General features: G+C 41.8%; 1 protein-coding gene across 6 annotated transcripts in view; it reads right to left on the bottom strand.

Annotated features, from left to right (window-relative positions):
- RIN2 (Ras and Rab interactor 2) overlaps window positions 1-25436 on the bottom strand; it is a 241267-nt gene that overhangs the window by 183213 nt on the left and 32618 nt on the right. For 5 of the 6 annotated variants that reach the window (XM_073878448.1, XM_025876877.2, XM_073878450.1 and 2 more), the window contains exon 2: window positions 8331-8454. The gene's annotated coding sequence lies outside the window, so the exon portion shown is untranslated. Of the gene's footprint in view, window positions 1-8330; window positions 8455-25209; window positions 25340-25436 lie in introns of those variants that run through there. The other variant, XM_073878442.1, reaches the window with a different exon arrangement.

The raw sequence follows: 25436 nt of genomic DNA, 5'->3' as shown, positions 1-25436 counted from the left end.
AGCCGACCGGCTCTGCTCACTCCTCCGCTCCCAGGGTCCCACTCTACACCGGAAGGCAGACACATAGCAAGTGCCTCTTACCCAAACGCGGGGGGAAAAGGCTGGGAAAGCTGGGTAACTTCTGTAGGGACGGAAGAAAGAAAGACAGTAATAAGTCTTTTCATGTTTTTCCTTTATCTAACATCCGGATATTTTTAAGTCACCAATTTCCCATTACAGAAAAAAAAGCTGTCAAGGAAGTATGTCTTGATTTAATAACGATCCATTGTGTCTTTACCAGACAATGACTCTTTCTGGCAGAAGATTGAAAATCTGATCTCTCCCTTCCTTTTAATTCTTTTACTGAGGATGAAACACCATGAAACAATTCCTGAGGGTACCATTCTGATGGGGTGTGGGGACACTGATGGGGGCTAGGATTTTTCTTTTTTAAACTTTCTATTTGGAAAAAATGTTGACCTTACAGAAAAAAATTACAATAGTCCAAGCCCTTTTTAATCAATAAGAAAAGAAACAAAAATGAGAAAAGATTTGAAGAGACATTTCCCCCAAGAAGATTTGTGAGTGGCATATAAGCACATGAAAAGATGCTGGACATCCTTAGTCATTAAGAAATGCTAAACCAGAGATAAGATGCCCCTAGGCTTCTATCAGAATGATTAATGTCAGAAAAACTGATGTTACCAGTTGTTGGAGAGGATATGAAGAAACAGGACCTTTCATTCAGTGTTGGTGGGAATGTAATAAAATGGTATAGTCTCTTTGAAAACAGTGTGGCGTTCCTTAAAAAACTAAACATATACTTACCATATGCCCCAGAAATTTCGCTGGTTAAGTACCTACCCAAGAGAAATTAAAATATATGTCCACATAAAGACTACGTGTGGATGTTCCTAAGCAGCATTATTTGGAATAATAAAACCAAAAACAAACCAAATTTCTATCAACTGTAGGACAGATAAACAAAAAGTGACATATCCATACAATGAAATACTATTGTACAGCAAAAAGGGAACAAACTGTTGACATATGCTATGATGTGAATCATTTCAATAACACCATGCTGAGTGAAAGTCAGACACAAAAGTCTACCTATTGTATGATTCCATTTATATGAAATTTCTAGAAAACTATATATTTACCCACTCATACTTGTATCCTTAAAATGGGTGAATTTTAGGACATGTAAATTATAAACCAATAAAAGTGTCTGCATAAAAAAAATCCAGCATATTCTACACATTGTTCTGCACTATGCTCTTGAATAGAGTTTCATATCATCTCTTTAGCTCTCCCTCTTTTGTTCATAGTTGTATAATGTTTCATTGTATGGCTGTGCCAAGATATAAATAAATTAAATAGCCAAGCAAAGGAATACTCACCTTTCCCCATTCAGTCCAAAGTCCTTCAAGGTATTTAGCTTCTGCTGTGCTCCATTTCAAAAGCCACAAATTCTCTCCTTCCATTCCCGAAAATCTCTGGCATGCTCATAGCAGATGCTAATGGTGCCTCACCAGGTCCCTTCAAGCACTTACCATCCTCTTAACAAGTCTAGAGTTTCCACAGCAAGTACCGGTGGTACTCTTTCTGAAGACTCTGACAGCAGCATACTTGACTTACCCATGGGTGGACCAGAAGCCCAGAGAGTTACTGCCCCTTGAAATGGTCCTCACCAACGATGGATGGGAGTCAGTGGATAAAATACCCCAGCGACCTTGGTGAAGCAACTCTGAGTTGAGGTCGAATCATCTCCCAGAGTTCCCCCGAAGGACAGAGCCCCGCTTGCCCATGGTGCTAATCTGTCCATTAACACAACTGCTTTCCTTTCCCTGTCTCATTTACCCACTGCCCCCACCATCCTTCCCACCAAGAAGTGACACTTGGTTATTGGCTCCCACTTCTGATGCTTTCTGCTCCACCCTTGTGCATTTATAAAGACAGAAGTGAACCACTACGCTCACAGGCATTTTGATTTAGTATTAATGGGGCATATGATTTCATTAATGTGTTAATTAGAATGCTCTAACAGGACAAAGTAAGGTGCCATGGTTAAGACGTTAGCATCAAGGTCTGTGTTCACTTGCTTGCTTGCTCGGCCAGTATGTGGACACAGTATAAATAACTTATGAGTGTTTGCAAAGACTTTTAATCGTTCAAGGCTTAGATTTTTTCCGCAGACCTTCTTTACAGGGCCAACAACACAGAGTCAAGCCACCCTGAGCATATGCTTTACGACTTATAACTCACAAAAAGCATAAAATGGCAAGTCTTTTCCATGCTAACTTGGAAAAAAAGTTCTGTAGATTTATGGCTGCAAATTCCATCCAAATAAAAGCTCTGCCTCTTCTTCTTCCAGCCAAATTGTCGACATGCCAGAAAGAGAGCCAAGGTACTGAGAAAAGCAGAGAAATGAGATTTTTACAGGAGTCCAGCCTTCTCCCAAAATGTAGGAAAATACACACATCAATATAACTGACAATTCATTCCACTTGCTGCTCTTATTTCACTCTGAGCTTGAGCAACTGGTAGGGGCAGATGCCAAGTTGCACCATTTGAGGCAGCTGCCCAGGTGGTAACCAGTTGTAACTGGGACAGAAGAGCTCAACAACTCCAGACACCTTGTGAGTCCATGATGAGCAGTCACGGTGTGAGATAAGGCAACAGTCCCCAGCTGAGGTCTGAGACAGCAAAGAGGTTTCTAGAACCCGAGGGTGTGCAGCTTTTAATAACCATCTCCCATTAATAACAAATTAGAATATCGTTAAAGATTTGGGATTTTGCCCAAAGTGATAACGAAGACTGGCAGTGGTAAAACTTTTAAATTTCATGTTGTATTTGCACAGTTTAGCAGCCGGCAGAGTGCCTTATTGATTCTAAGCCAAGGCCCGCAGTAGAAACCTCCCCAGTGAAGGCAGAATGTACCTTCCTGCCTCTTAACTTGGGTTTGGCCATGTCACTTCCTTTACTCAATAAGATAATAGAGAAGTCTACGTTAAGAGGCCTCTTGGGTTTCCACTCGCACCCCTGTGCCTCTGTCATGGTCATGAGAAAAGCCTTCTTTGGGTAGCAACTGCCCAGAAGCCTGACTTAGAATGCACTCAAATGGAGCTGGCCCGAGCCCATATCTCAGCCAAGAGAAGCCAACCCTAGCTGGATGTATGCCGGAAGCAGAGCCATCCAGCTGAGCTCAACCCAGATCAGCCAAACCCCAGCCAACCTTTAGTTGCATGAGCTAAATAAATGCTCCTTGTTAATTTTCCACTGAGTTTGGGGGTGGTATGCTGTGCAGCGACAGCCAAGGCAGAGAACAAAGGGAAAGTACAGGAAGTCGGGGGGAATAATGCACAAGAGCTTTTCCCTGCTTCTTTCCCTGGACAAATGGGTGGCAACAGACAGGATGACAATGAGGAAGTCTGCAACTGCTTTAAAAAGATTCCCATGATTTCTCCAAGAATACCCCAGCTTCCGTGTCCCTTGGTGGGATAATTCCAAGATGTATCCTACCCCATCTGTCACAGATCTCCAGTGGGATTGAGCCCCAGCTACCTACTGTCACCTGCTCATGGTCACATCCTGATGGCCTCTCCACTTCCCAACCCCACCCCCTCCTTCATTGTGTGTCCATGTGTCACTGCACACAAATTCTTTTTTTTTTTAAGATTTTATTTATTTATATGACAGAGAGAGACAGCGAGAGAGGGAACACAAGCAGGGGGAGTGGGAAAGAGAGAAGCAGGCTTCCCACCGAGCAGGGAGCCCGATGCGGGGCTCGATCCCAGGACCCTGAGATCATGACCTGAGCCGAAGGCAGTCGCTTAACCAAATGAGCCACCCAGGCGCCCCTGCACACAAATTCTTGACCCAAGCCAAGATACGGCCCATTTTTACAAATAAAAGCTAACACTCATCGAGCCCTCGAATGTGCCAGACACCATGACACACAGATGACTTCAGTGCTCTCCATTTTCTCATCTGTAAAATGGGGACAAAGACAGGGCCTCACTACCTCTCAGGGCCATGTGAGGAAAGAATGGGTGACGTACCTAGAACAGGACCTGACTCATCGCAAGCCTTAAAGCAATGCTACTATTTCCAACAAGACTCACTTATCCTATTACTATCAGGCTTCGAAGCTGCATCTGCATGTTGGAAAGAACGAGTAGAACTGAAGAAAACACAGAGGGAAAAAGAAGAATGACAGGAAAAGAGAGAAATTCTTCATGAAATCACTTTAAAATTCTCAACCAGTGGATGGCAGCACTAGCCTTTAACTAAACAGTGAGCAAGGAGAGCAACAGGAAAAACAAGCATTCGCCGCTATATTTAATTAGTGAGATTGTGTTGCATGGAAAAAGGAGAAGCCTGAGAACGGGAGAACATCAGAGAGGCGTCCAGCGAAAGACACCAGTCTGGCTGTGCTCCTCTGTGTGCATGGTTAATTAAGGCATGGGAGGTATTTTCAGCAGAGCTGTGTCAGATGGGCCCAGTAGTGGCCTGAGGATTTTGGTCTGGTGAGCAGAGGCGTAGGCTTGCTCTAGACCCTGCCAGAGCACCCTCTGGGTACTGTGAAATAGGGTACTCAAACCCAGCCTCTGGGGCCTCAGGACTCAGCCAGGAGGAGGAGATGGAGCACCCAGTTGGGACTGAAAATGACCCATCCCTGCTTACCCAGGGGAAGCTGGAGGTCTTCCCAAAGGTAGCTGCTTACTTGCTGCTTGCCAGATTCTCCGCTGGTGATGACATCCCACCAGCGCTGCACTTCCATACCATGCTCCTCAGTCCAGGATCCAAATGGAGGCCAGGGAAAGGGGAGGGAGTAAACCCCAAGTGCTCTGATCACACCTGTACGAGGGCCGCCATTTTTATAAAACCCACAGGCTGCATCGGCATGGCGGGGTTCAGCCAAGTACACCACGGAAGCCATCACACAACTGGACTTTGAACACCATCTTTGCCAATGCCCAACTGTGATCATGAGGGCAAGTTACTTGACCTCTTAGCACTCAGTTTCCCCATCTGTAAAGTGAGGATAATAATGATCCCACCCTTACAGGGCTGTTGTGATGATGAAATGTGACCGTGAACGTGGTGGTAGTTTCGAGGCCAAGTGTTCGTAGCTGAAGCCTTCCTGAGATCCCATGGGAACAAAGCCATTCGGGAGACAGACCATTTAACCCTTTCCCTCCCTCTCTGCTGGCTCCCCCAAGTGAGACTTGGGAGAGCCACACTTTCATCACCTGCTACTCCCCCCCCACCACCACTGACAATGGGAGGAAAGAGAACAGCAAAAGCAGAGTCTTTCCTACCAACTATGCCCCCTGTGCTCTGCCGCACCCCTCCCTCTCAATCCCCCTTCCACAGAGTTAGGCGGGAGGGGAAGGGGGAAAATGGCTGGTGGCTCTTCTATTCTGTATCTATCTGAGCTTCTTCCTGCTGTCCTCTCTTCTCAGCCCAGGGCCATTTTTCTCGTAAGTTATCAGCCATGCACGTGGTTTCCTTTCATTCTGTATCGTAATGTTGTTAATTCCCTTGGTACAATATTGGCATTTCATGTGGTGTTGTGGGTTGCAAAGACGACCACAGTTCTCCCCTCTTCCTACATGCCTGCCTTTTGCAAGGCAGCTTTGCAGTTCCTCCCATCAAGGGCTGGGGTCGATTTCTTTTCTCTTGAGTCTGGACTGGCCAATAGAATCTGGCAGATGTGACCCTGTGTCATTTCAAGCCCTAGCCTCAAGAAGCCAGGTGTGTTCACTCTCTTGGAGCCCCAACCTGTGGGGGGATGAGAGACGCGCAGAACAGAGGTGAGCCCTCCCAGGCGAGGCTGCCATCGCCAACCTGGTAGCTAACTGAAGATACATGTGTCAGCCCTGCTGGGCCAGCCAGATCAGCGGAGTCCAGCCCAAACCATTTAACCTGCAGAATCCTAAACTAAATAAATGGCTATTATTTTAAGCTACTAATGTTCTGGGGGTGTTTTTTTTTAAGGCAACAAAAGCTAACTGATGGATTGGGCCATAAAAAATAATGATTAAAGACTTAAACTTGCCTCACATTTTGCATGCATTTATTCATCCCTCATAATAACAACAACCAAGAAAAACAATCCTCATATTCTCGTCCTGCTGTCGCCTCCTTTATAACTGGAGCCCTACACCTGCGAAGCGTAGGGTAAAAGAGCAGACATTCTGGACAAGGTAGAGATAGGAGTTATCCACAGTTCTCGAGCAGCCACAATGACACGCTCATAGCTAAATACAAGATCAAAGACACAAGTGCCCCCATTCCTATGAGTAAAGGCTGCCCGGAACGAATGCAGAAGCTACATGTCCTATTTCAACATTCGCACCAAAATCAAATCTCCCATGTCGCACATCTGAAAGTGTTTTTCACTTGGATAACAATGCAGTGAAATAGAGTGTGTCAGAGCGCTGCCAGTTCCTGCCATTGTTAATTGACTGCTGCATTTCACTGAAGTCGTTTTTTTACAGAAGTCAAACGTGAAGATGTTTTATCTCACAGGAAAGACAAAGGAAGTGAAAAAGAAACCTCTGACCTCAAAAGACAAATCGTCAGCCGCAAGATAAGATGTCGGTATTTATATCTGGAATTTTGCATTTCCTCGCCCTACTGTCATCATTGTCAAGAAAATTCTCAGTTGATGCTCTGTGGTTATTTATTTCTCATGCCTTTATTCATTGTCCACTGGGAGTCAGAATCTGTGCTAGAAGACATGAGGTGAGGAGACCAGAGACAGGAGGACCATCCCTGGCCTCAGAGAGGCTGAAGTCAAACAAGAAATAGCTATGTTGGTGACAGAAGTATCTGGTCACATGAATGACTATTACTTCACATGATACGGAAAAGTATCTCGCGGGACATGAGCAGATCCCATCGAGTCTAAGCTCATGGAGGGAAGGTAGCTGGCTTCCTGAGGGAACTGTATGTCTGAGCCAGGACTGGCAGCATTTATCTGAGGTTCAAATTAAGGAAACAGCAGACTGTGTAAAGCTAGTTCTTCTGTTTTACTGTCTTGTCCTCTTTTGCCAAATGGATTGGCTTTCTCTGAGAGCAGCAGTGTCTAAGTGGCAGCAAAGGTCCCAGCTCTTGATCCAGAAGGAGCGGACAGCTGGGCAGTGGTGGATCTCATAAGCTTGGGTAGACTAGACCTGGACTCAAATCCCACCTCATCTTGTGGCCTGGGTGAGTCACATCATCTCAATGGGGCCCTATTTCCTTACTTGTAAATGAGTGTATTGTCCTCTACCTTAAATGGTGTTGCAGTGAGTATGCACTCGAAACGATGACAATGTTAGTGTTGCTCACAAATCTGCTGTGGGGGCAGGGCTGAGCAGGAACAGTGCATCAGGGATAGCTTGTCTCTTCTCTGCTTGGCATCAGTGGGGGCAGCTCCAACACTGGGAGCTGGAGCCACCCAAAGTCTCACTCACATGTCAGTGTGGCCTTAGGTGGGGCTGGTGGCTGCAATCCCTACACGTGGCCTTTCTATGGGGACTGGGCCAATGGTGGCTGGTCTCAAAGACAAGTGTGCCTAAAGAAAAAGATAGCCAGGTACAAGCCATGTCGTCTCTGATGGTCTGGTATTGAAGCCACTCTGTGTCCCTCCCCACCTTCTGTCTGTCACTGAATTCTATCCAGACTCCAGGAGAGGGAAAGTAGCCTTCCCTGCCTGAGCGAGCATGGCAAGGTTCTAAGCAATAGTGTTGCGGCCATTTTTGGAAGGTCAGATCCGCCAGTGATGTCTACTGACATCCCTTTGATGCTAATTCCCTGTTATTTGGAGACCTATGATGCTATGAAAAAAGAGCAAGAGAAAAGCGGGGATGGGAAGAAATGTACAAGAGAGGGAGAGAGCAGACAGAGTAAGGCTTTTATATTGGGATGGGGTCCCACCATCACAACCCCTCTTGGCAAGCAACCAGCTTCTTTGTGCTCCCTGGTGCTCCCATTTCTACAATGGGGACAACAGCCGTGCCTGTTTCACAGCAGTGTTGTGGGAATTAAATGAATCAATCCATTAAACTGCTTAGAGCCTCACCGGGCACATAGTCCACGCTCCATCAACAGGAGCTATAGTTTATGTTCTCCTCAACCACCTTGGTGTTGGTGTGGCCCTGCGACCATACATCCTACACTGAATCCTTCAGACACCTGGAAACAGGTACACAGCTGCCCCCTGCCAGAGAATTCACACTCACGCCAGCATAACTGAGCTAGAGCACACAATCTCTCTGACGCACGGTTGAACCTAGAAATCGAGAAATGTCCCCGGGTTGCCACACACTGGGTTTTATAATGTCAATGTTACATACCCTTCAAGCCGGCATGTCCCTGTCTCCCTCTTCAGTTCAGCCCAGCCTCCCCAGCATCCTGAAGGGCTTGCACATTTTATCTTTTCAGAGTAGAAGTTCAGAAGTCCAGATCTCTTGTCTCCATCTACAACACACAGAATTAGCCGTTTAGGGTTTTGGAAACATTTTTAAAATGCCGTGCACAACCACAAGAGGACTTGCCTCACTGAGCTCTGGAAGGATGCAGTGATAGCTAGGAGTGAAGCCAATGGCCTCCCCTTCCTTGTCTGGCCCTCATTCCCACCTCTGGGCCAGGTAACTAAAAGCAGGGTTTCTTTACCAGAACATTCTCTAAATCCCTATGCCAATGCTCAGATTTCTAAAACTCCCAAATACTCTTTCACTTAAAAAAAAAAAATGGAGCTAATTAGCAACCAAGCTCTCTTCTCTATCAATGAAGTGTCAAATTGTTTTCCATTATGCCCTTGCATCATCTCAGCTTCCACAAATTTAAAGAGTTGTGCAATCTTCCAGTCTAGGACTTTGGAGATGGGACCAACCTGAATATGAAATTCTGAATTATCCCCCTTTTTCATTTGTTTTGTATCAAAGCCCTAACCTTTCCAAAATTACCTAAGCACACAAACGCAATCAAATTGCTTGCAAACAAACAGAAACAAAACACAATTAGATCAAAGCTCAAGTTCTTTTGACCATCACCACTAACACCTGGAGCCTACATCCTTGGCAGAGGAGGACACTTATAATTTGGGATTATCTTTCCAGATCACTTCTGTGCATTGGAAGATTTAATATCTCTCTCTTTCTCCCACATACACACATGTGTTTCTTTTCCAAATAAATGTTCATTGTGTGTCATCCTCCACCTTGCTTATTCCATGCTCAAGATGTCCTATCAACTCCCTACATCAGTATAAGAAGATTCTCTCATTTTATTTTTGTTACTCTTTGGTAATATTTCATAGTTTCAGCTCTTCCATCAGGCTGTGTAACTGGACTGACTCTCTCTCCAGCATGTCATGTCACAAGCGTCCCTTCATTCTCTGGAATCGAGTTTGGCCTCTGGCCTGGAACAGCCTCCCTGGCCCTCTCCTCACTCTCGAGAAGATTCAGTTCTCAGGCCTGTGGGCAACACATTTGATGTTGAATCCCAGCTGCATCTCTCAGGCAAATCACTTAACTTGGGTTCCTTCTGTGTAAAATGGGGTGACTGTAATAGCACCTACCTCAAAGGGGTGTTCTAGGGATCAAGTAAAGTAATCCATGGAAAACACTGGCCCATTGCAGGTTGCTTAGTGAATAGCTCAATAAATGTTCACTGCCACGGTCACCAATATCAGTGGTCACCTTCATTATCATCCTCACCTTTTTTTTTTTTTTTAAAGATTTATTTATTTTGAGAGAGTGAGAATGAGAGAGAGAGTACATGAGAGCGGGGAGGGTCAGTGGGAGAAGCAGGCCCCTCGCTGAGCGGGGAGCCCGATGCGGGACTCGATCCCCGGACTCCAGGATCATGACCTGAGCCAAAGGCAGTTGTTTAACCAACTGAGCCACCCAGGCGCCTTTTTTAGGTAACAATTTAAATCTCTCACCTTTCTTAGGTAACAATTTAAATCCCACTTTCCTTATTTTTTGTTAAAGATTTATTCATTTATTTTAGAGAGAGAGCGCACGTGTGAGTGCTCAAGTAGGGGGAGGGACAGAGGGAGCGGAGAATCCCCAGGCAGACTCCCTGCCAGGTGCAAAGCCTGACCCGGGGTTCAATCCCAGGACCCTGAGATCATGACCTGAGCTGAAACCAAGAGTCAGAGGCTCAACCAACTGAGCCACCCAGGCACCCCCCACTTCCCTTTTTAATACAGGTTTTCCTCTGACTCTTATTTCACATATAGATAAGATTACTGATAAATAGTTGAAGTAAGCTTTAAGGCCGATTCACATCATTTCCCAATGTCTTCTAATCTTTGCTAACAGATATACAAGAAGTTGGGAGTTAATTTACTGGCCCACTATATTCAGGATGAGCCACACAGTCACACTGAGCAAAGGAAGCCATGTAAGAACAAGAATATAAACCAATAGAATTAGAAGTAACAAGATTAATTTAATGTATTAGATGATGATGTTTTGCTAAAACTCAGTCACTCCTTGTAACATGAATATAGCAGTTTCATCTTCTGTGAGGGAAGGACTACCATAAGAGAATAAACCAAGAATTTCCCTTAAAATTTTAAAACAAAGACTGTAACAAGAGACAAAGAAGGAAAATGTATAATCATAAAAGGAACAATCCAACAAGAACAAAAAGTAATTGTAAATATTCATACACCCAACATGGGTGCACTCAAATATATAAAACAGTTAATAACAAACATAAATGAAGTAATTAATAGTAATGCAATAATAGTAGGGAACATTAGTACTGCACTCACGTCAATGGATAGATCATCCGAAGAGAAAATCAACAAACTGTGGCTTTGAATGACATATGGGACCAGATGGATTTAACAAATGTATTCAGAACATTCAATCCTAGAACAGCAGAATACACATTCTTTGCAAGTGCACAAGGAACGTTCTCCAGAATAGATCACATATTAGGCCACAGAATAAGTCTCAACAAATTCAAAAAGATTAGTCATACCATGCATCTTTTCTGACCACAAAAATATGAAACTAGAAATCAACCACAAGAAAACATCTGGAAAGAGCATAAATACATGGAGGTTAAATAATATGCTACTAAACAATGAATGGGGCAACCAAAAAAATCAAAGATGAAATTAAAAAATACATGGAGACAAATGAAAATGAAAACAAAATAGTCCAAAATCTTTGGGATGCAGCAAAAGCTTTCTAAACGGGACGTTCATAATATAGGCTTACCTTAAGAAGCAAGAAAAATCTCAAATAAACAAGTGAACCTTACACCTAAAACAGTTTGAAAAAGAACAAACAAAACCAAAACCAGCAGAAGGAAGGACATAATAAAGATTAGAGCAGAGATACATGAAACAGGGAAACTATAAAAACAATGAAACAGATCAATGAAACCAGAAGCTGGTTCTTTGAAAAGATCAACAAAATTGATGAACTTTTAGCTACATTCATAAAAAGAGAGAGAGAGGGAGGGGGCGGGAGGGGGAGAGAGAGAGGGAGAGGAAGCACTTAAATAAATAAAATTAGAAATGAAAAAGGAGAAAGAACAACCAACACCACAGAAATGCAAAGGATTATAAGAGAATTTGATGAAAAATTATATGCCAACAAATTGGAAACCTGGAAGAAATGGATAAATTCCTAGAAACACATAGCCTCCCAAAAGTGAATCAGGAAGAAATAGAAAATGTGAACAGAATGATTACTAGCAACGACATTGAATCAGTCATCAAGAAACTCCCAACAAAGGACAGTCCAGGACCAGATAGATGGCTTCACAGGGGAATGTTACCAAACACATAACGAGGAATTAATACTGATTCTTCTCAAACAATTCCAAAAAATAGAAAAGGAAGGAAAATGTCCAAATTCATTCTGAGGCCAGCATTACCCTGAAACCAAAACCAGATAAAGACTCCACTGAAAAAAGAGAACTACAGGCCAATACCCCTGATGAACATGGATGCAAAATTCTCATAAAATACTAACAAACGAAATCCAACACTAAATTAAGAAATCATTCACCACAATCAAGTGGGATTTATCCCCAGTTGCAAAGATGGTTCAGTATTCAGAAATCAATCAGTGTGATACATTATATCAATAAGAGAAAGGATAAAAGCCCCGTGACGATTTCAAAAGATGCAGAAAAAGCTTTGACAGAGGACAACATCCATTCATGATAAAAACCCTCCACAAAGTAGATTAGTAATAAACAGAACTGTTGAATCACTATACTGTATACCTGAAACTAATATAATACTGTATGTTAACTATATTGGAATGAAAATTTTAAAAATAAAATTATAAAAAAATAAAAGAAAAAAGAAAAAGAATTACCCTTAAATGCAGTTTGGTGTGTGGAGTGGCTTGCAGTAGTGAGAGGCACCCATAAACAGACCACCTAGGGCAACAGCAAGCTCTGAGGTCCCATATCACACTGACTCTGGGCCATTCACTCACAGAGTGGAATGGCAGGTGGGATGCTCACACAATTCTAATTATCCCAGTCTCTTTTCCACTCTACATTCTCCCTCCACATTTCTCTATCTGAACTACTGTGAAGCTTTTATTTTTTTACCCCACAAGACTGCATGTGTCCTTCACTTGGGGCAGCCATTATCTATCTCCTAAGCCCACTCTGCTCCTTCCCTAGACTCTGTCACAATTCCAATTTGTAGGACAACTTGGTCCCAAGGCAAATTAAATAAATGAGAATCCAGAGAGAGGCACTGAAATTACCTAGCAGAGCTTGTCTCGAAGGCTCAGCTCTTCAAGGGTTCTTCTTCCTACCTACATATCTAAGAAGTTTTAAGCATGCCCCATGCTTAGGTCACACCCCAAAGCAAAAACAGCAGCATCTCCAGGGGCCTGGACCCATGCAGCCCTATTTTTCAAAGCCCACTGGGTGATTCCAGTGTGCAGCGAAGGTGAAGAACCAGTGATCTAGCAATTAATGACTTTCAAACTTTTGACTTCTGTCCACAGTAATAAATACATTTCACATCATGACCCACACCATACACATACATTCAAAACAGAAACAAATATATTTTTTTAATATTTTATTTATTTGAGAGAGAGAGAGACAGCACAAGCGGGAGGGGCACAAGAGAGAAGGAGAGAGAGAATCTCAAGCAGACTCCACGCTAAGCATGGTGCCTGATGCGAGCCGAAACCAAGAGTAGGTCGAAGTGGGCACCACCCAGGTGCCCCAGAAACAAACATTTTATAAAACAGTACTTAGCTCTTACATCCAGATGTTTTCTGTTCCATTCACTTTTATTTAAAACAAGGCTGGGGGTGCCTGGGTGGTACATCTGGTTATGCATCTGACTCGGTTTCAGCTCAGGTCATGATCTCATGGGGCATGGGATCAAACCCCCACAAGGGACTCCCCACTCAGCGGAGAGTCTGCTTGAGATTTTCTCCCTCTGCCCCTCCTCCACTCTCTCTCTCTCTCAAATAAATAAATAAATCTTTTAAAAAAATAAAACAAGGCTGGATGTGCCCAACTTCCTATTTCACAATCTCTTAGGGGGTCATGACCCACAGTTTGAAAAACACTGCCTTAGATGACCCAGAATAGTTAATTACTAAACACTATCCTCAGAATAAACACATATTTCAAAAATTCCCAAAGACCATGTGTGAAGCCCTCAAAATAAGTCCATATTTACAGGTGCCCATTTTGAAAATCTGTATAATCCACATCTTTCATTTGACAAAACAGGAAAAGTCAAACTCATATGTACGTTCCCTCTCGTATGCACATATGCCTGTGTATTCATTTTTGGAAAATCTTTAAACAACTGCATCATGGACCCCCAAGCTTACCACTCTTCGAACTCAATGATGTTGTTTCAATGTGTATAGCTCAGGGGTGCCAGTCTTAATTTTTTCTTTGCTCATACACCATCGTGCATCACACAGTATGGAGCCTGAAGTAGGTATTTGCATTAATACTGTTGACTGAGTTCTAACATCCTGGCATACATTTCCAATTTTGATTTAACAAAATAATGCACTAAGTAGGCTAATAAGCACATCTGGCTATCGGGAGAAGGGGATTTGCTGTCACTGCAGTATCTTGTCACTGCATGCTTGTAACATCAGACCATAGTTTCAGGTATCTGGTGCTCTCAATACACAGGCAAAATGAAGAGAATTAAATGTTGTCACCAATATTCAATTTGCACTAATGTTGCTGCAGTAGCATCCCTGAGTGCTTAATACAAAGTGTTCTGAGCCCCTGAGGGAAAAAACCTGCCAGGCAAAATGCTATTAGCTAATTTCCAAAGGGGTTTTGACTTAGAAAAATACAAGAACTCAGCAAATCCAAACAAATCTTAAGTATAGATATTAAACTGAGCTAACAGTGGATATATGTTATATATATTCAAAAATTCCCAAAGACCATGTGTGAAGCCATATATGACATATGTTATAAAATCTTCTATACAAAAATGTAAAACACCAGCCACATAAAGATTATCTTTACATAAGAAAAATATAACTGATCATTAAAAAGAGCAGCTGACTGATGGAGGCTTCCCATCAGTCGCAGTGAAGGAGCTGGAAGGGTTGCTGTGTTGGTCTCACCAAGTGCGCGCAGAGGTATTTCCTCAGCAAAGGGCATCTGTTCTCACTTGGTCATTGAACTTTAACATGGTCGTGTTCCTAAGACAAATGCAAATTCATTTCAAACTTACACTGGTTGCCTAGCAAATCAGACTTTCTCTAGGGAATACTAAAGTGTTTCTCACCTTCACAACTTTAAATTATCTTGTTTTAATTTGATTTCTCTATGGAAAAAAGCTAAATTAATGGGGAAGTGTCTGGATCACAACTATTCATTGATCAACAAATACTGATTAAGCATCTATTAGGTGTGACTGCACACACCTAATACTCATCAGAAGCTCTAAAGCCCTTATGAAGTATTCAAAAACTGAAACCCTCAAGGTAAAACAGATTGAAGAAAACAGGCTGCGAACAATGTTACCAAAGTTAGTATGTGTTAAAAGAAAACATTGTTCTAAATCCTAATGAACTGGGAAATGTGGAGTTATACAAAGTAAAACAGGGGGTTTTTTTGTTTTTTTTTTTGTTGTTGTTGCAAGATTTCTAGAGCCTCTATATGACTATAATCTAGAAGGGTTAATTTATGTTCTAGTGTCTCCCAAAATTCTTTAACCAAAGAGTTTTTATTGCTGACCATCTCAGGATTGGACCAGCTGTGAAAGACGGTGACCCAGAGCATGTTTTCCCTCTCTTTTCCATTTCTTAAATTAACTATATCGGAGAAAGGCACTGCAATCTATCTCTTTAGGGAGGGCAACAGACAGAAAGAGTGCAAAGAAAATGGCGCTACCACTATCAGAGTGAGACTCTGTATGGCTGGGCTGTCAGACACAGTGACTAGCCCGCATGGTTGTTGATCGCCCATAACGTGGCTCGTCTGAATTCAGATGTGTTGTAAGTAGAAAACACACACCAGGTTTTGAAGACTTAGTAAAAAAATTGTACAATATTTCATTAAAAAATTTTTACATTGCTCACATGTTGAAACTGATATACTGGATTAAAGAAAATATATTATTAAAATTAATTTTGGGCACATGGGTGGCTCTGTCGGTTAAGTGTCTGTTTTGGCTCAGGTCGTGATCCCAGGGTCTCAGGATCAAGCCCCGCATCGGGCTCCCTGCTTAGCAGGGAGTCTGCTTCTCCCTCTCCGGCTCCCCCTGCTTATGCGCTCTCTCTCATTCTCTGTTAAATAAATAAATAAATAAATAAATAAATAAATAAATAAAATATTTAATTTTACCTATTTTAAAAAAACATTAACCACTAGAAAATTTAAAATGACATATGTGGTTCACATTATATTTCTTTTTAAAAAGATTTTATTTATTTATTTGAGATAGAGAGGGAGAGACAGAGCATGAGTGGAGAGAAGGGGCAGAGGGAAAAGGAGAAGCCGACTCCCCACTGAGCAGGGAGCACGACGTGGGGATCGATCCCAGGGCCCTGAGATCGTGACCTGAGCTGAAGGCAGATGCTTAACCGATTGAGCCACCCAGGCGCCCCATCACATTGTATTTCTATTGGGCAGCATTTCCTTATGGATAGCCCTCAAAATCTTACTGGTCACTAACACCACATGGATATCCCCTATCCCTTGTCTGGTGCACGTCTCATACACACACACACACACACACACACACACACACACACACACACGGTGGCTGCTCAGCATAAAACACCTTACCCTCTACAGCCATCTCTTGCTACAATCCTGCCCATCCTTTAAGATCCATCTCAAACTATAGCAGGCAACTGCTGGTGTTTATTAAGAATTGATTACAGGCAAGGTACTGTGTTAAGTACATTTCATGCGACTCCCTTAAGCCACATCACAGCAGCTTTATGAAGTGGGCAGCATTCAATTCTCATTTTATACCTGGAAGAGGTGCTCATGGGCTGCACCAGCAGCAGGTCAGTGGAAAGCCCAGATTCATCTTTGCTTCATCAATCACCACTGCCCCATCTGCTGGTCCTTGCCATCACGCCCCACGTCTGCTCTGAGTTCCTGAACACATGTATCCCTCACTCCCTGGAACCCTCACTGCACTTAGTTATTGCATCTTAATTTATATACGTTTTTCACTGCAAGGATCACTGCATTGTATTCTCACTATCATGATTCTGTGTGATCCATATGATTCTCTCTGAAGATCAAGATGAATCTGCTCATTTAAATCTTCATGCAAAATAACACTTTGAGACCTCAGTCAGTATTTGATTAATGTATAGCATATTATATATTTAAACATATTATATACTCCTCCCATGCCTTTTACAAATGTAAATCTTATTGTTGAAATAAGAATTGGGTAGATTGATGCAGATGGCCATTACTGACCAGGTGGAATCTAAAAGCACAGTAAAAGAGAGCACCTGGAAGTCCAGTTTCCCCTCTGGTGGAGGAAACCTCTGAAGATCTTCCCAGGGCAGTTCCTCTACCTACAAAGAGTAGTTTCTCTCTCTTTCAGCTCATACTGTAAAGGTGACCCTGTCCTCTGCTCTGGCCTTGTCCCTAAAGGGATCCTGACCCCGACCTTCCCAACCATAGAATAGTCCCTGAGAAAAATGGATAGGGGAGGGAGGGAAGGGATTACGACAGTAATCATGGATAATTCCAAAACATCACACTGCTGGTAAGTTTAGAAGACTTCTTCCCTTACCCATCTGTTGTCTGCAAGGAGCACAAGAAAAGCAGACTAAAGACCCCAATTGTACTGATCAGTCATTCCCAATGCTGACGTTTGCATGAGAACAGTAACATTTCCCAATAAAACATCTCCTGGGGTGACAGTTCTAGGAATATCAACATTCGGAGAAATATTTTTTGGTACTAGAAATTATAGTTCCTATGAAAAACCAGGATTCAATCTGATATATTTTTATTCCCTTCCCAAAGACTTTTGGGTAATGGAGAAAATTTAGTTAATTCAAATCACTTCAAAATAGACATCCTGGCTAATTTTCCTTAACCAATGATCTCGATTTTTTCCCCCAGAAGCCAGGTTGCCGTGACTATATGAAGTTTTCCTCACTTCTGTGTATTTACATCCAAGTGCAAGGCATACCTCCTCTCCAGGTCGATCATTTTTTTCCCCTGGAATGTCTTCTTTCAAAGGACAAGCTAAGAATTTTGCTGAACTTCAATAATCTAAACCTTAGCACTGGACCTCCAAATTAGATTCTTGACTTTTATTCAAATACACTTGATTACATTAAGATCCACAAGATTATTTTGAATATTCTCATAAATACGTTCACTATTTCGGAAACCTCTTGGCTTCAGAAATGACTAGTATTTCTATCAGAAATGACTAGTATTTCTAGGAAAGCGTATTTATCCATGGTAATTTTCAACTATTTCTATCTCTTTTCTGCCGATTAATGAGAGGGGCAAGTAATTCATATATTTATTCAATTTAATACACATTCGCTGGATTTTGTTCCAGGTCTAAGATGGACACTGTAGGGACACAAACGGGGTCCTGTTTTAGATGTAGGCATCTGAAGGGGAGGCCAAGACAGGTGCAGGTTCAAATGGGGGAGCACAAGGAAAGGCATTTAGTTTAGACAGAACCACCTGGCTAAAAGCAGATGTCCCAAGACAAAGGCATGAGAATCTGGGCTGACCCTGGAAGAACTGAGGATTCGGAGGGAAAGGTAGGTCAGGCAAAGGCCTGGACTTAGGGGAAGTCTTCCATTGTATAAGGTAAACCTACGGGAGCCATTGAAATCTCTGTCTAGGGGTGGATGCTGGAGGTGGAAGGACAATTTAGAGCAGATAATGAAGAGCTGAGCGAGGGAACTATAAACTTGAACTTGGAAAGGAGGTGCCAGATACAAGAGCTCTTACGCCAGATGCAAGGAGGAAGCATCCGTTACAGACATCCAGAGTATAAGGAAGTCAGAAGGGGCTGGTGTGGGCAGGTGAATGATGATTATATTTTTAGATAAGGTGAGTCTAAGTGGAGAAGTCCAATAAGAGTTGAATAATGAACACGAATAAGTGCATAATCTGCATCAGGATAAACAGTCCCCTCCCCCAACCCACATATGCAAATAGAGAATGTAAGGAAGTTGTATAACAGGTGCCCTGTGATTAGTAGAGCTAAGGGTCAAATTGCCTGTGTGGGAAGCGAGCAATCTGACCTGCTGGTCTTAAAAAGACAGAGGAATCACTGCTGTGCGTAGGTATATTATTGTTTCATTTTTGGATAAGGTGAGTCTGATGTTCTGAGGGAGATCCAGATTGAGAAATCCAACAGGCAGTTGGAGCACTAACATGGACAAATGCCCAACTATATATCCAGAAAAGAACAACTACAACAAAGGGGACGATGGTCTATAGAAGTCAGATCACCCTGAAGTCTTCTATTTAATTCTGGGTGCCACACTTTGATGATAAAATTGGGGTCTGTTCAGAAGGGGAGAGAAATGAAATGTGTGACTGTAGTTTGGGAAAAAGCTTGAAGGAGCTTTGAATGTTTGACTTGACGAAAAGAAAAAGCAGGGAAGGCTCTGTCCATCTTGTCAAAGAGGATTCAGACTTGACCAGTATCAGGTTAAGAGGTAGACCTAGGAGCCAAAGGACAGATACTAGGACAAGGCACATTCCAAGTCAAGATCAGGACTCCCTGGACAGCACTTTGGCATAGGGGTGATTGCCTCATCATCAAGGAAACTGAAGCATACACTGGACAATAACCCCAGGGGATGCCATCGAGGGGACCAAAGCATATGGTGGTGAGCTCAATAACAGTTAGATGTCCTGTCAGTTCTATGACCCCATGGGAGGAGGCAGATTGGAGCAAAATACATATGGGTAAGGGTCCCCTACAGAAAGCAGACAGGTGAGGCCACAGGTAAGATGCCCAAAACACAGATTATAGCAAAAGAAAATAATGGAACTGTGGCAAGAATTTTGTACAAAATGAGAGAAAAGAAGCTAGTGGAGACAGAAATGTCATAAAAGAATAGGAAGAAAATTCAAAGACTGTCACATAACAAAAGACAAGGAAGGGGAAATATATTATTGAGATACATATAGCTTTCATATCGTAAAGTGCACAATTGTTAAGGGTACAGCTTGATGATTTTTCACACCGTTCCAGAAGGTTCTCTCAAGCCTTCCGTATTCACTACTCCCAAAGGATAATCACTTTTCTGACTTTTGGCATAGATTAGATTAGCCTGTTTTTTAACTTTATATAAATGGAACCAGGCAATATGTACTCTCGTGATTTCTTTAAGTCAATATTCTGTCTGCATGTTGTTATGTGTCAGTAGTTCATTCCTTCCCATCATTATGTAGATAATGGAAGTTTCCAGGTTTTGGCTATCATAAATAAATACATGTGGACATAAACACTCATTTCTGTTGGTAACCTTCACAGTATAATCTCTGTGTCATAGGGGAGATATATATTCAGCTTTAGTCACTATAGCCAAACATTATTTCGAAAATCTTGTAACAGTATATACTCTCACCCACAATTAAGAGAGTTAAAATTCTATACATCTTCATTAACACTTCGTATGTTGTCATTTTAATACCAGCCATCTTGGTGGGTGTGTCATGATATACTATTGGGCTATTTTAATTTCTCTGGTGAGAACAGCATTTGGTTGAGATGAGACCATCTCTGGCTAAACATTATTTTTTCATATATTTAGTAGATATTCTGATACCCTCCTTTATAAAGTGTCTGCTCAAGTCTCTTGTCCTTCTTAAAGTGGGTTGTCTGATACATATACACATACTTCTGGATTTGAGTCCTTGCATGTATTGCAAATATCTTTTCAAAGTTTGTGGCTTGCTTTTTTCACTCTTTTAAGGACATTTTTGGATGAACAAAATTAATTTTAATGAAGTCAAATTTATCCATCTTTTTCTTTTATTATTGGTTCTGTTTTTAAAAAGCTTTGCCTTCTCAAAGGTCATAAAGATACTCTCTTATGTTTTCTTCTAGAATGTTGATAGTTTTAGTGTTAAGTCTATGATCCATCTTGAAATAATTTTTGTGTATGGCATAGGGATCAAGTTTAATTTTTTTCCTTACAAATCTACATGTGATCTCACATCAACTTGGAAAAGACTCTCCTCTCCCTCACTTAATTGTAGGGTAGTCTTTCTTTTAAGTCAAGTGACTGCATATCTGTAGGTTTGTCTCTGGACTCTCTGTTCCATTGATCCTTCTATCTCTGTTTCAATGCCACAATTTCAATTATCTTGTTTTAGAGCAAGTCTTAAAACTGGTAAAATGAAACCTCCAGATTTGTTGTTATTCTTAAATATTTCCTTGTATATTATAAGTACTTTTCATTTCCATTTAAATTTTGTAATCAACTTGTCAACTTATACAGGAAAAACCCCTACTGGGTCACTAATTGAAATTTCAAAGAATCTATATGTCATCTAAGGAGAACTGACATCTTTAAAATACTAAGTATTCCAATCCATGAACACGGTATATGCTTCTATTTTTTAAGATCTTAATTAATTTCTCCCAATGTTTTGTACTTTTTGGTGTGGCATTCTTGCACGTCTGTGGTTAAATTTTTTCCTAGATATTTTTTATGGTACTTTTTATATGGTAAACCATATTTTTTTAACTTTCCTAATTGTTGCTAATATATTAACCTCTGAATGACACTTTTAATTATTCTTTCCTAATTTTAATAACTTCCATTTCTTTTTCCTTGCCTTAGTGCTTCAGTAAAATAGACGGTTAAGGCGGTTAACTTTTTTTTTTTTTTTTTAAGATTTACTTATTTATTTGAGAGAGAGCAAGAGAGAGTGGGGCTGGGAGGCTCAGAGGGAGAAGGAGAGAGAAACCTTAGCAGACTCAGCACTGATCACAGAGCACCACACAGGACTCAATCCCATGATCCTGAGATCACCACCTGAGCCAAAACCAAGAGTCGGATGCTCAACTGACTGTGCCACCCAGGCACCCCAAGGTGGTTGCCTTTTAATCCTAGTTTGCTTTCAGTATTTTAAATTTAAATGTTAAATTCTACAGAGGAACTTGATACTTATTTGGACATTTCAGGAAGGGAGTATAGTGCTTTTGTTGATTGAAGAACAGCACCCTTCTATTTGGGAAAGACCATGACCTTGGACAGATCAAGCAGGTCTAGAACTGTCCTGTCTACTGCATGGGGCAGTACTGTGGTCACCATTAACCACATATCTGAGTCAAACTTTAATCTCTGGGTCATTCTCAGTTGATGTGTTTTATTCTCCCTTTCCCTAGATCTAGGTCTCTGGATCTGGAGTTTAAAATCCTGAGAGCACTGAATACTCACTATATGCTTGACGCTGTATTAAGCCATTCCCAGGTATTATTTCACTCAATCCTTGTGACAACCTTTGTAACAACAGATAAGGTAACAGGGCCACAGTGAAATGGGCTTACTTATCCATGGCCGCACCATCATTATGCAAGGGAGCCAGCATCCAAACCAGGCCCTCTGATTCCGTAACACTGCCACTATGCCATTAGGAATCAAATTTCTTGCCCCAGCCCCCTGTTTGAGGTCACTTCTCTTTATTATGGCCTAGACCACTGGACATGTTTGCTCACCATGTAGCCAACAGGAAAGCTACTGAATTTGGGCTTCATCAGAAAGCCTTGAAAATAGTCGTCATGTTCTCAATTCCTGCGTTCTTAAAGTTTTATCCCATTCCAGAACAAAGTAAACAGTTCTCTCCAGCATTCTGTCCTATCACTTACTTTTGTCAAAAGCAATAGGTAAAGCTCTACAACTACAAAAGATAATTACCTGAAAATAACTCAATTGTTTCCCAGTGGAAAGGTTAGTTTATACACAAAATCTAGAGAGGTGCATAATTCTTCTCAAAAGAGACATATTCTGGTCTATCAACCGTCTCTTTAAAAATTATCCAAAACAAAACCACTGCAAAGAGTCTAGGCATAGAAAGAGTCCTTATTCCTCGAGGCTTCATTTATAATAGTTATCTTTTACATCATAATAAATCACCACAAGACTCAGTGACTTAACAACAATCATTTTATTATCTTTATGGTTTCTGAAGGTCTGGAATGCAGGAAGGGCTTGGCTGGGCAGTTCTGGCTGAGAGTTCTGAATGTGGTTGCAGCCAGCTGTTACTTCGAGCTGGAACAAAGGGCAGTGGTGCTGGGGGAGGCACAGAGTCAACCAACTTCCTAAAGTTTCAGACCATGTGGTCTCTTCCCAGGGGTTAGTTTGGGCTTCCTCACAGCATGGTGGCCTTGGACAGGTATAACTACTTATATGGCAGCTCAGGGCTCCAGCAAGAATGTTCCAGAAAGCAAAGTGAAACTGCTTTATCTCTTCCAAATTATCCTCAGAAGTAATGCAGTATTATTCCTGCCACATTCTATTGTTACAAGTGAGACACAAATGTATCCAGATATATGGGGAAGGGATTAGACTTCCCTCTTGATGGGGAGCTGCCTAAGAGCAGCTACTGCTCTTTGGGCAATGATGTAACCATCTTTGGAAAAATTCAATCTGTCCACAGTCTAGTGTTAGCCATATACTGCAAATGTCACGTATGAGGGAACCCATGCCATTCTCATTTTTCAGATATGTAAACCAAGAAAAAGCATTTCTGATCTGTTTCTGGTTATAAAGAGGAGGGGAAGAAACCATCACATCTGTTTAAACAGGCATCTTGAAAGATAAACATAGTATATACAAATTACTTTGTGAACTGTAAAATATGGCATAATTTACTGTGGTCATTCATCGCAACTTGGAAACATCTCTGAGAAGTCTGTTATCTCTGAAAATCTGACATTTTATCAAGACAAATGATGCTGTCCTTCAAAAGTTTCATCTACATAACAAGTACCACTTGAATTGCTGTAGGAAAATATTTGGGTATTTCCTAGAGTTTTATTTAATGGAGAATTTGGAAAGTTCAAACTATCAACAAGATTGGCCTGCCAAATGTTTCCCATTGGAAGAGAGTACAGTTCCAGGCAAGAAATACGTGCTTTGGCCTGGAGCTCAGGAAAGAAAGAACCATGGATGGACAAGGGCAACTCGCAAAAGGTGCCCGGTTATTGGTCAATTGCTGTCCAATTAGCATCTGCAAACAGAAATTCTTCATCTCCTCTCTCAAGTTCAGTCAACTCTCATTTCACATCTTCCAGGGTTTTGTACACTTTAGTTTTGATTTTTAAAAATTTTTGATTCAGAGTGTGTGTGTGTGTATATATATATATATACACACACACACACACACACACACTCATAAATATATATAAACATATATACACATATAAATATATATAAATACATAGGTATATATGCATATATATACCCACACGCACACACATATGAATATATATGTGAAAATGCTTATCTCAAGATACTTAATGCTGGAACACTACTGTTTTCTACTTCGGGGTGTGTGTGTGTGTGTGTGTGTGTGTGTGTGTGTGTGTGTGTGTGTGTGTGTGTGTGTGTGTGTGTGTGTGTGTTCGCGCGTGCGCATTTAGAGGTGGTGAGAACATTCAACCTCTGCAATGTTTTGATTCTCAAACTGTTTCCCTCTGACTGCAGCTTTGCTTGCATGTTGTCTGTTTTCTGCTCCTCTGACAATATTTTCCTTCCTGGACCAGCAAGGAGTTCACGCAGACCGGAAACAGGGCTTGGGGTGGCTACCTAAGTTTGTTGGTTCAAACACGCCCTCTGCTGTTGACTTGGTGAAGTGCAGTTTCTTTCGTGAACGGCGCTGCTTTGGGGAGAGGGTCTCTTCTGATTTTGTGATTCCTGTTTATCTCTGGGCGGCTCTTAATTTTATCCCTTTCGTTTTTCTCTCTCCACATCGCTCAGTCTCCAACCGGTAAGTGCCCTTCCAAGGTTCCCCCTTCTGTCTTTGAAGCCTCATCATTCCCAGGGCTATCACTGTGGATCCCACCGGCGTTCAAGTATTTCCACTAGGGATGGGACTTGACTTTCTAGGGGTGATGTTGGCTGGGCTGCATCACCCCAGTCTCCTCATTTCCTGTCCTTTTCTCCACTTGTTATCCACTGTCTATCCAGTGCTCCTGACAGGGGTGGACTCCAGAGCCGCCCGGCTGGACCTGGGTGTTTATCTCCCTCCATACAGGTAACCTGAAGTTTGTAAAATGATGTCTCCTAGTAATACTGAAGGCATGTATAAAAGATGCTTTTATTTGCTCTGTTTGTTGATTTGAGGGATTTTGGGGAGAAGGTATACAAAAATTTGGATCTAGGCAATCACCATTATTCTACTACAACTTGGAGTTCTGTATGTTTAAATAGTAATGCCATTTACTGCATGAAATATATATCCATTTTACCCAGACCTATTTACTCTTCACAATGCAGGAATGTCTCAGCACAGCAGTATATATAACTTTTTAAACAAGGAACTCTGTAATAACTAACAAGCATTCACACACACAAAACCAATTGCTTAAGATACTCTCTGACTCCCTAACGCACACCCAAAGCTAACTCTTATTCTTATATATCATCAGCCATCACCAAAACAGCCAAACCTGCCCCAACTATATCAGCAAAGGGTCAAGCCTTTGACAGCATCTGCCACCCAGAATGAAACTATAGGTAGTAGAAGTCACTGGAGAAGCCTTACCTGTGTTTCAAGTTGCCCTGAGATTTTCAAGTTTGAAATGCAGGTAATTCACTGGGCTCTAGCAGAGCCCTCCTGGTTCCAGGTACCAGATTTACTCAGATACATATGGTTTTTCACTCCAGGCCCCCATGGTAGACAGTAGACGCTGCCTGGACAAGGAGCACAGCAAGCCTCAAGTGCTGGGAATGAATCCCCCCATGCCCCAGCAGCCTTCATCCATGACTTCT

The sequence above is a fragment of the Callorhinus ursinus genome, unplaced genomic scaffold (assembly GCF_003265705.2).
Source record: "Callorhinus ursinus isolate GAN/ISIS: 27379988/994484 unplaced genomic scaffold, GSC_fseal_2.0 scaffold29, whole genome shotgun sequence".
Taxonomy (NCBI): domain Eukaryota; kingdom Metazoa; phylum Chordata; class Mammalia; order Carnivora; family Otariidae; genus Callorhinus; species Callorhinus ursinus.
The sequence above is the reverse complement of the archived record's forward strand: the minus strand, read 5'-3'. Positions and strand labels throughout refer to the sequence as shown.